This window comes from Moschus berezovskii, chromosome 14, assembly GCF_049115385.1.
Source record: "Moschus berezovskii isolate FMDL1 chromosome 14, NW_MosBer_1.0, whole genome shotgun sequence".
NCBI lineage: Eukaryota > Metazoa > Chordata > Mammalia > Artiodactyla > Moschidae > Moschus > Moschus berezovskii.
This window is the reverse complement of record NC_142473.1, coordinates 18418618-18433133: the sequence shown is the minus strand read 5'-3', so window position 1 is coordinate 18433133 and position 14516 is coordinate 18418618. Positions and strand designations below refer to the sequence as shown.

General features: G+C 40.1%; 1 long non-coding RNA gene across 1 annotated transcript in view; it reads right to left on the bottom strand.

Moving 5' to 3' along the window:
* LOC148775541 (uncharacterized) overlaps positions 1 to 14199 on the bottom strand; it is a 28544-nt gene extending 14345 nt beyond the window's left edge. The window contains exons 1-2 of the long non-coding RNA XR_016038959.1: positions 13920 to 14199; positions 38 to 130 (exon numbers count right to left, since the gene is read on the bottom strand). This is a non-coding gene — a long non-coding RNA (uncharacterized LOC148775541). The remainder of the gene's footprint in view (positions 1 to 37; positions 131 to 13919) is intronic.
* Between the last annotated feature and the right edge of the window lie 317 nt (positions 14200 to 14516).

Below are 14516 nucleotides of genomic sequence, written 5' to 3'. Positions count from 1 at the left end.
AAAAGTAAGGGAAAATACTTAAGCTCAGAAATAGTACCTCTGATATTTTTCTAGTCAAAATGAGGTGCACCACACCACTGGCAGTCACCTGTGAGTTTAGAAATGCAGGATCCCAGATCCCACACCAAACCTAAAAAAAGAGAAAGAAAAGTAAGGGGAAGCATACCAGTTAATCTGAACAAAATTATTTATCTACTCTCTGTGATACTGACGAACAGTTTCATATAAGCCTACAGAGATAGAATAAGATACCCTTTCCATAAACTGAAGAATTTACACTACTTTCTCTAGTTCTCATCCATGTAACATCATAATTATCATACTTCTGGCTCAATGACAAATCATAATGTTATATGAATAATTGAAGGTGACCGCATCATGTGCATTTTTATAAGGGATAATTTTGATATTTCAGACCAAACTGCTATCAGAAAGCTAAATATATTTGGAAAAAGAGAATCATTAAATTACACCTCATAAGAAAAACTGCAAGTGGAAGGAAAGTATTTTGAAGGTGTTTTAGCTACCAATGATGCAGAAATCAGAGAAAAAAAATTAATTGTACACACCTGAGAAAAACATTTCCTCATAGAAAACATTTCCCCTTTAATGCATGTGAAAATTTTCTATCATATGAATATCATCGTTGTATTAAAATAAGAGATGCATGACTGTGAGATCTGTAAAAGTAGCTGGTCACACTCAAAGTGCATGATATCATTCCTAAGGTCACACCCAAAGTGTATGATGTCATTAATAACTAATGAAGAATCCACTGATTTTAGCTAGGCAGGGGTTTCCTAATGAAGATTCTATTTCCTAGTCACTTTTGCAGCAATATGCAACCATATGACCAAGTTCCTGCCAAATGGATGGAAATGGAAATGGCGTGTGCAACTGTAGAAAGTATCCTTAAAGGGATAAAACGTGATTCTTCTTTCTTTTCTCCTTCCTGATGGCTGATGTGGGCAAATAACTAGAACTTTGGTAGCCATCATGGATAACACTCAGTGCTCCTAAGAGACAGCAGAGAAGAAAACTGGAGGGTGCCACATTCCTGGCAAATTCATGTCAACCCTGGATGCTGACCTCTAGAGTAAAAACATCTAGAGTGGTTACAAGAGGTAATGAAACATTCTGGGCCACAAGACACTGAACAGAGTTCCAAAAGATTCAAGAGGAAAACTAAATTACTTTCTTTTGTAACCTGGGCTTTGTAGTATGTAGATTCCTAAGAAAGTGTTTATTGAGTCACAAGTTTAATAACTGCTAGTAAACTCGTGAAGCTGAGAGAGTTCAGTCACTCAGTTTTGTCCAACTCTTTGGGACCCCACTGACTGTAGCACGCCAGGCTTCCCAGTCCATCACCAGCTCCCAGAGCTTACTCAAACTCATGTTCATTGAGCTGGTGATGCCATCCAATCATCTCATTCTCTGTCATCCCCTTCTCCTCCCACCTGCAATCTTTCCCAGCATCAGGGTCTTTTCCAATGAGTCAGTTTTTCGCATGACATGGCCAAAGTATTGGAGTTTCAGCTTCAGCATCAGTTCTTCCAATGAATATTCAGGACTGATTTCCTTTAGGATGGACTGGTGGGATCTCCTTGCCGTTCAAGGGACTCTCAAGAGTCTTCTCCAACACCACAGTTCAAAAGCACCAGTTCTTCGGTGTTCAGCTTTCTTTATAATTCAACTCTCACATCCATACATGACTACTGGAAAAACCATAGCTTTGACTAGATGGACCTTAGTCAGCAAAGCAATGTCTGCTTTTTAATATGCTGTCTAGGTTGGTCATAGATTTTCTTCCAAGGAGCAAGCGTCATTTAGTTTCATGTTTGTAGTTACCATCTGCAGCCATTTTGGAGCCCAAGAAAATTAAGTCTGTCAATATTTCCATTGTTTTCCCATATATTTGCCATGAAGTGACGGAACTGGATGCTGTGATCTTCATTTTTTGAAATGTTGAGTTTTAAGCCAGCTTTTGCACTCTCCTCTTTCACCTTCATCAACAGGCTCTTTAGTTCCTGTTTGCTTTCTGCCATAATGATGGTGTATCTGAGGTTGTGGATACTTCTCCCTGCAATCTTGATTCCAGCTTGTGCTGCATTCAACCCGGCATTTCACATGAAGTACTCTGCACAGAAGTTAAATGAGCATGGTGACAATATACAGCCTTGATGTATTCCTTTCCCGATTTGGAACCAGTCTGTTGTTCCATGTCCAGTTCTAACTGTTGCTTCTTGACCTACATACAGATTTCTCAGGAGGCAGACAATGCGACTTGGTATTCCCATCTCTTGAAGAATTCTCCACAGTTTGTTGTGATCCACAGTCAAAGGCTTTGGCATAGTCAATAAAGCAGAAGGAGATGTTTTTCTCTGGAACTCTCTTGTTTTTTTGATGATCCAATGGATGTTGGCAATTATCTCTGGTTCCTCTATCTTTTCTAAATCCAGCTTGAATATCTGGAAATTCCTCATTCATGTACTGTTGAAGCCTAGCTTGGAGAATTTTGAGCATTACTTTGCTAACATGTGAGATGAGTGCAATTGTGAGGTAGTTTGAACATTCCTTAGCATTGCCTTTCTTTTGGATTGGAATGAAAACTGACCTTTTCCATTCCTGTGGCCACAGATGAGTTTACCAAATTTGCTGGCATATTAAGTGCAACACTTTCACAGCACCATCTTCTAGGATTTGAAATAGCTCAACTGGAATTTCATCACCTCCGCCAGCTTTGCTTGTAGTGATGCTTCCTAATGTCTACTTGACTTCACTTTCCAGGATGTCTGGCTCTAGGTAAGTGATCACACCATCATGATTATCTGGGTCATGAAGATCGTTTTTGTACAGTTCTTCTGTGTATCATTGCCACCTCTTCTTAATATTTTCTGCTTCTGTTAGGTCCATACCATTTCTGTCCTTTATCGAGCCCATCTTTGCATGAAATGTTCCCTTGGTATCTCTAATTTTCTTGAAGAGATCTCTAGTCTTTCCCTTTCTATTGTTTTCCTCTATTTCTTTGCATTGATTGCTGAGGAAGGCTTTCTTATCTCTCCTTGCTATTCTTTGGAACTCTGCATTCAGATGGGTGTATCTTTCCTTCTCTCCTTTGCCTTTAGCGTCTCTTTTTTTCTCAGCTATTTGTAAGGCCTCCTCAGACAGCCATTTTGCTTTTTTGCATTTTTTTTTCTTGGCAACGGTCTTGATCACTGTCTCTTGTACTATGTCATGGACCTCTGTTCATAGTTCATCAGGCACTCTGTCTATCAGATCTAATCCCTTGAGTCTATTTCTCACTTCCACTGTATAATCATAAGAGATTTGATTTAGATCACACCTGAATGATCTAGTGGTTTTCCCTACTTTTTTCTATTTAAGTCTGAATTTGCCAATAAGGAGTTCATGATCTGAGCCATAGTCAGCTCCCGGTCTTGTTTTTGCTGACTGTTCAGAGCTTCTCCATCTTTGGCTGCAAAGAATATAAGCAATCTGATTTCGGTATTGACTATCTGGTGATGTCCATGTGTAGAGTCTTCTCTTGTGTTTTTGGAAGAAGGTATTTGCTATGACCAGTGCATTCTCATGGCAAAACTCTGCTAGCCTTTGCCCTGATTCATTTTGCACTCCAAGGCCAAATTTGCCTGTTACTCCAGGTATCTCTTGACTTCCTACTTTTGCATTCCAGTCCCCTATGATGAAAAGGACATCTTCTGGGGGTGTTAGTTCTAGAAGGTCTTGGAGGTCTTCATAGAACCGTTCAAGTTCAGCATTACTGGTTGGGGCATAGACTTGGATTACTGTGAAACTGAATGGTTTCCCTGGAAACAGACAAAGATCATTCTGTCATTTTTAAGATTGCACTCAAGTGCTACATTTCAGATGCTTTTCTTGACTATGAGTCAACTCCATTTCTTCTAAGGGATTCTTACCCATAGTAGTAGATATGATGGTCATCTGAATTAAGTTTGCCCATTCCAGTCCATTTTAGTTCACTGATTCCTAAAATGTCGATGTTCACTCTTGCCATCTCCTGTGTGACCATTTCTAACTTACCTTGATTCATGGACCTAACATTCCAGGTTCCTATGCAATATTGCTCTTTACAGCATCAGACTTTACTTCCATCACCAATCATATCCACAACTGGGCATTGTTTTTGCTTTCACTCCGTCCCTTCATTCTTTCTGAAGTTATTTCTCCAATCTTCTCCAGTAGCATATTGGGCACCTACCGACTTGGGGAGTTCATCTTTAAGTGCCTATCTTTTTGCCTTTCCATACAAACAAAGCTAGCAGAGGTGATGGAATTCCAGTTGAGTTATTTCAATTCCTGAAAGATGATGCTGTGAAAGTGCTGCACTCAATATGCCAGCAAATTTGGAAAACTCGGCAGTGGCCACAGGACTGGAAAAGGTCAGTCTTCATTCCAATCCCAAAGAAAGGCAATGCCAAAGAATGCTCAAACTACCGCACAATTGCACTCATCTCACACGCTAGTAAAGTCATGCTCAAAATTCTCCAATCCAGGCTTCAGCAATATGTGAACCGTGAACTTCCAGATGTACAAACAGGTTTTAGAAAAGGCAGAGGCACCAGAGATCAAATTGCCAACATCTGCTGGATCATGGAGAAAGCAAGAGAGTTCCAGAAAAACTTCTATTTCTGCTTCATTGACTATGCCAAAGTCTTTGACTGTGTGGATCACAGTAAACTGTGGAACATTCTGAAAGAGATGGGAATACCAGACCACCTGACCTGCCTCTTGAGAAACCTGTATGCAGGTCAGGAAGCAACAGTCAGAACTGGACATGGAACAACAGACTGGCTCCAAATAGGAAAAGGTGTACGTCAAGGTTGTATATTGTCACCCTGCTTATTTAACTTATATGCAGAGTACATCATGAGGAACGCTGGGCTGGAAGAAGCACAAGCTGGAATCAAGATTTCCAGGAGAAACATCAATAACCTCAGATATGCAGATGACACCACCATTATGGCAGAAAGTGAAGAGGAACTCAAAAACCTCTTGATGAAAGTGAAAGAGGAGAGTGAAAAGGTTGGCTTGAAGCTCAGCATTCAGAAAACAAAGATCATGGCATCTGGTCCCATCACTTCATGGGAAATAGATGGGGAAACAGTGGAAACAGTGTCAGACTTTATTTTTTTAAGCTCCCAAATCGCTGCGGATGCTGATTCCAGCCATGAAATTAAAAGACGCTTACTTCTTGGAAGGAAAGTTATGACCAACCTAGATAGTATATTAAAAAGCAGAGACATTACTTTGCCAACAAAGGTCCCTCTAGTCAAGGCTATGGCTTTTCCAGTGGTCATGTATGGATGTGAGAGTTGGACTGTGAAGAAAGCTGATTGCCGAAGAATTGATGCTTTTGAACTGTGGTGTTGGAGAAGACTCTTGAGAGTCCCTTGGACTGCAAGGAGATCCAAACAGTTCATTCTAAAGGAGATTAATCTGGGTGTTCATTGGAGGGACTGATGGTAAAGCTGAAACTCCAATACTTTGGCCACCTCATGCGACGAGTTGACTCACTGGAAAAGACTCTGATGCTAGGAAAAATTGCGGGCGGGAGGAGAAGGGGATGACAGAGAGTGAGATGGCTGTATGGCATCACCGACTCGATGGACATGAGTTTGGGTGAACTCTGGGAGTTGGTGATGGACAGGGAGGCCTGGCGTGCTGTGATTCATGGGGTCACAAAGAGTCGGACACGACTGAGTGACTGAACTGAACTGAACTGATACTGTTCATGGGGTTCTCAAGGCAAGAATACCATTTGCCATTCCCTTCTCCAGTGGACCACATTTTGTTAGAATTCTCCACCATGACCCATCCATCATGGAGCTGAGATGCTAAAAAAATAAAGACTCAGGTCAGTCATTTCTTTCTCTCTAGCCCACCAAAGGGGTGGGACAGAGTCTGCAAGACCCTGCACAGTTATATCTTATAAGCCAGATTGTGTAGATTTCTCTTACTTTGGATCCTTCCAACTTTCTTTGCTGATTTCCCTGCTATCAGAGTTTTGCTTTGTTTTGTTCCTTTTCATTCTGAGACTTTGTCAGGCTTAAAGGAAGTGGAGGCAAGTATCTTTATCCATGCTTGGGACAAAACTGAGAAAAGGACCTTCTGACACTTCTACACCTGGAGATGATAATCAAAATTAGTGAGAAATCCTCAGTGAATGTTTCCCATAGATACCAAACCAGTGACATCTTTCTAGAACAAATTTTTGTAGTCCTCTCTTTGCTACCCTAAAATACAGTTCAGAGATAATATAACTGATCTGCATATTAAATAAAAAAATCAATATAATCCTCAAGCTATAGTATAAAAGAAAAATAAAATAAGAATAATGTTTTTCCCAGGTAAGTATTCAAGTATGATCACATTGGAAGACAAAAGTGTCCCCACATTTTCAAAATGTTCCCCAGGCAACTGTTACCATGAAAGGTGGTAAAACTTTGGGGTGGGATTGATGTCTCTTCTTTCCCTACAGGGACAATCATGAAGGTCTTGGTAGTTTTATTTTATTAATAAACATAGCCCTTTCCTAAAGCAGTATTACTACCAATGTATTTTATAGCAAGCAAACTTCCTGTTAATGAGTGTTATGTTATTAAATAAAAAAGTATAGTCCAGTAGTTTAATAAACAATAGTTTAAATAGATTTAAATGCTTTCTTTCTTCCCCTAGTACACTTTCTTCCTCTACAGTCTTGAAGATAATCACTGTGTGCTGTGACTCTCATTCCCAAATGTATTTCACCATAGATCCTTTTTCAGAGGGACATCTCTTGGGTTCAGAGTCTTATAGAAGGAACTTAGAAAACACTGCCTTACAGCCCAAGAAGGGAGGGCTTCTGGAAGATCTGAGGTCCACTTGTGGAAGAGTAGCCTTTACTGAACTAATTCATTTTGCAGAAAAGTGGCCATGTTAGTCTTCCCTGGAACTTACAAATTTGCCCTATTTCATTTGTTTCAAGAGATGGGGTCAAACAAGTCAAAGTAATCTGAAATCAGTAACATCTTCAGAAAAGGAGAATTTTAATGCTGCAGGAGGTATTGACATATATTTGTGTTCATATTTCACACCACATACATTTCTAGTTATTTTAACATCACAACTATTCTGCTCATAGTATTAACAATGAGGCATTAGAAAGAATACAGGTTGTTGGATATTTTTAAAGAATATGTTTTCCTAATAGTCTTCAAACTACTTACTATTTCTGAAGTTCCTATCTTGTATAAGGACATATTTATAACCACTGCTTCATTTCATCCACATACCATAGCCATGAGAGATTGTTAGTTTCATCTTCCAGATAAAGAATCTGCAGCTCAGGGTTAAGTGCCAACGTCACAGAATTTTTTAGTTGCAGAACTTGGACAGAGACCAAGTCTATCCTGCTTTTCTAAAGCCCATGTTTTTTTCCATTGCCTCCCTTAATTAGGGGAAATTTTTAGAATGTTTCCCTTTTTTAAAGATCAGTTACAGCAATTACAAGTTAACCATCAGCTATCAGGAAAACAGCCACCCATGAGGACCCAAGATCACTCATTGCTTGAGGGTGCCAAAGCCCATGCTTTAGTGCATACATTTTAACTGATGAACCTATACTGAACTGCTGAAAAGTTACAAAGTCTAAATGATTGTCATGTTTTTCTTCCTCCCTCTGTGTCACCTGGTTTAAACTTCAAGGTGTGTTCTTTGAAAACCGCTGTTTCCAGTGACTCATTTTGAAATCACTGATTTCATCTTCCTGGTTCTCTGCAAAGCCAGGAAGGGAGATCAACACCACATTGTTTTCACCTTCAAACACATTTACCCTGTAACCGGAAGAATCCAGAACTGTTATTGTTAATTCGTTGAATAATATGTTCTTGTTTCATCTTTCACAAGAGCAGAAATCCATTGTGAAAACAGGGTGCCCTGCTTGCCATCTGTTTAATCTACCAGCATTTTCAAAGGATTTTTGTAAAGGATTGCAAAGGAATCACCTATTCAATCAACGCACATTTATTGAACACCTATTTTGTACCAGAAATTGTTCTACATTCTGGGAAGGCGGTGGTTAGACAGACTAGAGCTTTTCTCCTTGGTGGTTGTACACTCATGATAAATATATAGATAAAAATGATCTTTCCAGATACAGAAAATATCTATGAAGAGGGTGGTGTGCCACAGAGTGACTGAGTGAAAGGTTTCTGTAGATTTAGATAGACTTTCTAAGGAGGCAACATTTGAGCTGAGAGCAGAATACCCAGAAGGAGACAGTGATGACATGATTTTGAGGAAGAGTGTTTCCAGGTGGTGAAAGAAGAGCCTTCAGAGAAGCGCAAAACTTGAGAGTTTGAGGAATAGAAAGGAGGCAGAAGCAGCTGCAGAGTGGTTAGAAAAGAGAAAATAGTAGATGAGATCAGCATGTTAACAGGCTCCAGGGCCCATGATAGAAAACTTAGATTTCACTCCAAGTGCAGTGAAAAGACATTGAGAGATTTTGAGGCTGCTGTTTGGAGAATTGATTTAAGGCTGGCAGAAATGGGGCAGAAAGACCTGTTAGGTCAACTGCAATAGACCTAAAAGGTCTTTCACTATAGATGAGAAGTACTGATGCTTGAACTGGATGGTTCAGGGAAGATGCGAAGAAGTAAAAGTTTCTTAGGATCAAACTGCCAGAATTTGCTGATAGGTTGCATGAAGGAAATGGGAAAAACCTCCAGAATTTTGCCTAAACAAATGGATTGATACTGAAGACATTTTCTGAACTGGAAGAAAGTAAGAGAGGCATAGAATTGGGACAGAAGTAGGAAATCCAGGGTAGTGTTGGACATGTTAACTTTGAGATTCCTTCTAGTCATCTAAGGGCTTCCCAGGCGGTGTTAGTGGTAAAGTATCTTCCTACCAACGCAGGACACACAAGAGATGCAGGTTCGATCCCTGGGCTAGGAAGATCCCCTGGAGTAGGAAATGGCAAACTGTTCCAGTATTCTTGCATGGAAAATTCCATTGACAGAGGAATCTGGCAGGCTCCAGTCCATTTGTCAAGTAGTAGCTGAATATATAAGAGGTCAGAGGAGGGGGCCATAGCTGGAGATATAAAGTGTCTCATAAGGCCCCTGAGAGCTGAACCCTTTGCAATATAGTCATTTCCAAGTCTCCATGTACAATTGATTTGCTCTGAAAAAATGATTCTCCATGGAAATATCTAGTTTCCCACTCACTGAGGCCTTTCTTGTCTCTGTTCCTTTGTCAACAATGTCTTCTTGCTGACAAACAGAATAACACCCACCTAAACCAAACTAAATGAAACTGCAATTCTTCTTTGGTAAGGCCATAATTTCCATTCCAAGACAATCTAGAAGATTTTTGTAGGATTCTTAGGAAGGATGACTTTTGACCACCAGTCTGATCCTTGGACACTGTCTTCTCATCTCTTGTGGTGTCTAGATTTCAACCAATTGCCAACTAATCAATTTTTGGCTATTTAATGGCTTACTCATCTCCAGATATATTTGCTTTTTTAACTGGGAGATTGAAAGAATGAAAGATCTTGATGAACAAACAATAACTCTCAAGTGGTAGGAATTCAAGCAGGATTTCTCCAGTCTTAATACATGGATTGTTTCCTTTCCTAAGGCCTGTTCCATCAATTTATTTTCTCATATTTTCCATCTTAAATTTTTCTTTCTCCATGAAATTCTGACACATGTTATGACATGGATGAACGTTGAGACTATTATGCTAAGCAAAGTAAGCCAGTCACAAAAAGACAGCTACTTACATGAAATATCTAGAATAGCCAAATTCATAGAAACAGAAAGTAGAATGGTGGTTTCCAGGGGCTGAGAAGAGAGGGAAATGAGTTTCTGTTTAATTGGTACAGTTTCAGTTTTGCAAGATGAAAAAGTTCTGGAGATTAGTTTCACCCTGTGAATATACTCAACATTACTGAATTGTACACTTAAAAATGTTTACAATGGTGAATTTTATACTGTGTGTATTTTACAATTAAGAATTTTAAGAAATTTAAGCTAGTGGTAAGAAAATAAAAAGATATATAAAGTATGAAAATGATTCAATTTGCTGTCACTTTGAAGCTGGAGGAGACCACCTAATGAGGAATTCAGGTAGCCTCTACTGGAAGGACTCAGCCAGAAAATAGAAACCTAAGTCCTATAACCATAAGGAACTGAATTCTGCCAAGAACTTGAAAGTGGATTCTTCCCCAAATCTTCTTTATAAGAGCCAGCCTTGTTGACACTTTGTGTTTTTTTGGAGACCCCAAACAGAGGACCCATTGAGTCATGCCAGACTTCTCATATACAAATCTGGGAGAAAGTTAATGACTGGTTTAAATGCCAAAAAAAATTACTTTTTTAACCTCAAGCTCCCACTTCCATAAGATCCCACTCTGTCTCCTTTCCTTTACAGCCATACAATTAGACATTCAATGTCTACTTGACTTTTCCACTGACTCTACTTTCCCGCAAAATGCCAGTGACTTCCCTTAGTTCCAAGTTTCAGTGGACATTTCAAAAGTTTTCTCTCTTGACTTTTGTGAGTTTTGATGCTCCTACTTTTTCTTTTATGAAACCATTTCCTCCTGTGGATTCTATGACCCCATCCTTCTATGACTTCCCTTCTATTGCTTCTTTCCAATCTCCCTTGTAGAATCTACTGTCTCTAATTAAATCTTGAATTTATCGCCTCCTGGGGTTCTATTTTTACCCTAGTTTCTCTACTCTATGTACTCTCCTTGAGAATATCACCTCTTTCTTATGCATGTAATGTTGACTCCAAACATATTTCTCTGGCTTGTGCACGTATGCTAAGTTATTTGAGTCATGCCAGACTTTTTGAGACCCTATGGACTGTAGCCCACCAGGCTCCTCCGTCCATGGGATTCTCCAGGCAAGAATACTGGAGTGGGTTGCCAGGCCCTCCTCCAGGGAATCTTCCCAATCTGGGGATCAGATCCACATCTCTCAGTCTTCTGCATTGCAGGCAGGTTCCTACCACTAGTGCCACTTGGGAAGCCCATTTCCCCGGCTTGTACCTCTTAGTTAAACTTGAGATCTCTATTTCCAACTGCTTATGGGACAGTTACTCTTTAAAACCCAAAAAGTCTTCAAATTCATTATGTCCAATCATTCCTTCATTACCAAACCAGTGCCTTTTTCTTACAGTTGCCATCTAGATAAATATTACCCGAAGTAGAATAGAATAGATGTTGTCTATACTTTCTTTTCTCCCATGCCAACAGGGCCACAGTCCAAACATTCATCCAGTCCTAGTAGATTCTACCTCCTAAATATCTCTTGAATCTGCTCCCACCACACACCTTTATCTATACCTACTGTCATTCCTTAGTTCTTTCTTTAACCTCCTCATACTTAATTATAGCAATAGCTTCCTAATTGCTTTCCTATCCCAGTTGATCATCCTTTTAACAGTTCATCCCCATACAAGTCATTCTCCACCCCAGAATGACTTCTTAAAAGGCAAAGCTGATATTGTTTCCCTTGATTACATGCCTTTAACAACTCTTCATTTTTTCTCGATAAAGTCCAAATTCTTTTTCTTAGTGTGCAACACCCCACAAGATCTTGCAACTGCTTAACTCAGCTCCCCAACTCATCCTCTCTTCTACGTACCTTCCATTTGGGTCATACTAAATTATTACAAGTTTAGTAATATGTCAAGATGCTTCTCATCTCTAGTCCTTTTGGACATGTTGTTCCTTATGTCCACAATTCTGCAACTCATTCTTCAAATCTTAGCTCACTTCCAGCCTTCTTGAAAACCTGTTCTAATGCCACACTTGCATTGAGGTGTCTCCCTTTTATCCATCTCTATCATTGCTGCCGCCGCCGCCAAGTCACCTCAGTCGTGTCCGACTCTGTGCGACCCCATAGACAGAGCCGACCAGGCTCCGCTGTCCCTGAGATTCTCCAGGCAAGAACACTGGAGTGGGCTGCCATTTCCTTCTCCAATGTGTGAAAGTGAAAGTGAAGTCACTCAGTCGTGTCCGACCAGTAGCGACCCCATGGACTGCAACCCACCAGGCTCCTCCGTCCACACAATTCTCCAGGCAAGAGTACTGGAGTGGCTTGCCATTGCCTTCTCCGATCTCTATCACACTCTGTGATAAATCAGTAGTACTGTGCTTCCCACAGGTCTATTGAGAGTGGTCATTGGCCTCCTCTGGCTCCACCATGAGAAGGCACACTCCTCGAGGATGGAGGATGGGTCTTACTAGCCTTCTACTCCACCACAGCTTCTAGCACCAACGAGTACAAGTATATTTTAATATACAGATGTATACAGGAATGAATTGTCCTTTTCTCATTACTTATAAGAGCTGACCATATTCAGAAAATGATACCAACACAAAAATATTATTTTTGCTAGCCTGGTAATAGTAATAATAGCTAACATTTACTACATTCAGGGTACTATGCCACTTTACCTTTGTGATTTTATTTCTTAGAACATCTTTAAGAGTTGTAAATATTACAGTTATCCCATATTTAGGTGAGGGAATGGAGGCATAGGGAGTCAAGAGATTTGTTCAAAATATATGAAATCAGGATTCAAAACCAGGCTTTTCTGACCCGACTACACTAAACTGCCACCATATAATGAACTGTATAGATGGCCTAGATTTTGAAAGACTCATTACCATTGTCAGACAATGTTCAGTTCAGTCACTCAGTCGTGTCCAACTCTTTGCGACCCTATGAATCACAGCACGCCAGGCCTCCCTGTCCATCACCAACTCACAAAGTCCACCCAAACCCATATCTATTGTGTCGGTGATGCCATCCAACCATATCGTCCTCCGTCGTCCCCTTCTCCTCCTGCCTTCAATCTTTCCCAGCTTCAGGGTCTTTGCAAATGAGTCAGCTCTTTGCATCAGGTGGCCAAAGTACTGGAGTTTCAGCCTCAGCATCAGTCCTGCCAATGAGTATTCAGGACTGATCTCCTTTAGGATGGACTGGTTGGATCTCCTTGCAGTCCAAGGGACTCTCAAGAGTCTTCTTCAACACCACACTTCAAAAGCATCAATTCTTCGGCGATCAGCTTTCTTCACAGTCCCCCTCTCACATCCATACATGACCACTGGAAAAACCGTAGCCTTGACTAGACGGACCTTTGTTGGCAAAGTAACGTCTCTGCTTTTTAATATGCTATCTAGGTTGGTCATAACTTTCCTTCCAAGGAGTAAGCATCTTTTAATTTCATGGCTGCAATCAGCATCCGCAGTGATTTTGGAGCCCAAAAAAATAAAGTCTGACACTGTTTCCCCATCTATTTCCCACGAAGTGATGGGACCAGATGCCATGATCTTAGTTTTCTGAATGTTGAGCTTCAAGCCAACCTTTTCACTCTCCTCTTTCACTTTCATCAAGAGGCTCTTTAGTTCTTTTTCACTTTCTGCCATAAGGGTGGTGTCATCTGCATATCTGAGGTTATTGATATTTCTCCCGGCAATCTTGATTCCAGCTTGTGCTTCCCCAGCTCAGCATTTCTCATGATGTACTCTTCATATAAGTTAAATAAGCAGGGTGACAATATATAGCCTTGATGTACTCCTTTTCCTATTTGGAACCATTCTGTTGTTCCATGTCTAGTTCTAACTGTTGCTTCCTGACCTGCATACAGGTTTCTCAAGAGGCAGGCCAGGTGGTCTGGGATTCCCATCTCTTTCAGAATTTTCCACAGTTTATTGGCATAGTCAATAAAGCAGAAATAGATACCAAATCCAAATTCTAGTTCAGAAAATTCAGTCATGCTAACTGTATACAGTGAATATATGAAAACAAAGCCATAATAAAAAATGAAGTAAATTTTTTTTCTTTCTTTTTTTCCCCAACCAAAATTGATGCACATACCTGGTCATGTAAGCAAATAGTTATCCTCACAGCTCTTCTAACACATGTGTGTGTTCAAATAGCTCATCAGGAAGCAAATTGCAGATTGTCTAGATGTATTTTGAAAAGTAGTTCTTTCTTTTAACCACATTTGGGTTTATAAAAGCTTGCAGCAGAAGGTAACAAAGCTCCTGCTACACAGAAGGGGTATGATGAATTTGTCAGATGTTCTACCGAGCTCCATCTGTCCTCAGTGTATGTGCAGGTAAAACAGGAGTGGTGGGAGGGATGCTGAAGCCTGATGAGCATTTCAGTCTCTGAGATAATGCAAACTTCATAGCTTCACTTTGGTTTACTTATTAGACTTGTAAGACTTCATTTGGAAAACAAACACTTTACATTAAATAAAGTTTGAAAAACGTTTAGATTATGAAAGTAAATTTTCTATGACTCTGTGTTAGTGGATTTCCCCAGGAAATTTTCCTTTGGGAGAATTTCCTTTTGTATGATGTTTGCACATCTTCTACTTGAAACAAATCTTCCTCCTTTGGTCAACAGATTCTCCTCTACCTTTGTTGAAGAGTGAAAGCCTGAAATATAAGATATTCTCAGTTTCTC